Source organism: Eurypyga helias, unplaced genomic scaffold (assembly GCF_000690775.1).
Source record: "Eurypyga helias isolate BGI_N326 unplaced genomic scaffold, ASM69077v1 scaffold29037, whole genome shotgun sequence".
In the NCBI taxonomy this organism is placed as follows: Eukaryota; Metazoa; Chordata; class Aves; order Eurypygiformes; family Eurypygidae; genus Eurypyga; species Eurypyga helias.
Window position 1 is genome coordinate 2,073 of NW_010261522.1, and position 530 is coordinate 2,602.

The window sequence follows — 530 nt, forward strand, 5'->3', positions numbered from 1 at the left end:
GCAGAAAGCTGGCTCTCGAAAGCTTCCACGCGGCACGGGTGGGCAGCACCTTCCCTAGGGGTCTGCTGCTCGGGCCAAACTCCTGCAGCTCCTCTGAGGGCCACCCCGGAGCATCTCCCGGTCTCCTTCATCAGCCTGCGTCACCTAAGGGTGCAAGCTGCTCCTCTACCCTCAGATCCACCTCCCCCACCTCCTTCTTCAGTGCATGCTCTCTCCAGCAGTGCCTTGATTCAGGGTTCCCGCTCAATCCATGACCTCCTTTCCCTGGTTGCTGCTGCTCCAACCCACTGGCAGCACCCCCCTTCCCAAGCCCCGCTCCCGAAAAACACAGGGATGGACCGAGCGGTTGCAGGCCTGGCCGAGCTCCGGGTCTGCACAGTCTCGCCTTTATGGGTCATCGACTCATGGCCGATGAGCAAACCCTACGTAGCTACGCAGGAGGAACGCGTAGGGTACAGAGGGGTCGGCACGGAGCCGTCCCACTTTCACATGCCGCGTTCAAACACTTTCCACTGCTTTTCTCACCTCCA

At 61.1% G+C, this 530-nt stretch overlaps 1 protein-coding gene across 1 annotated transcript in view; it reads right to left on the minus strand.

The window, feature by feature from the left end:
• LOC104512435 (scavenger receptor cysteine-rich domain-containing group B protein-like) overlaps positions 1-530 on the minus strand; it is a gene marked incomplete at its 5' end in the record, with an annotated part of 3,323 nt that overhangs the window by 1,251 nt on the left and 1,542 nt on the right. The window lies entirely within an intron of this gene.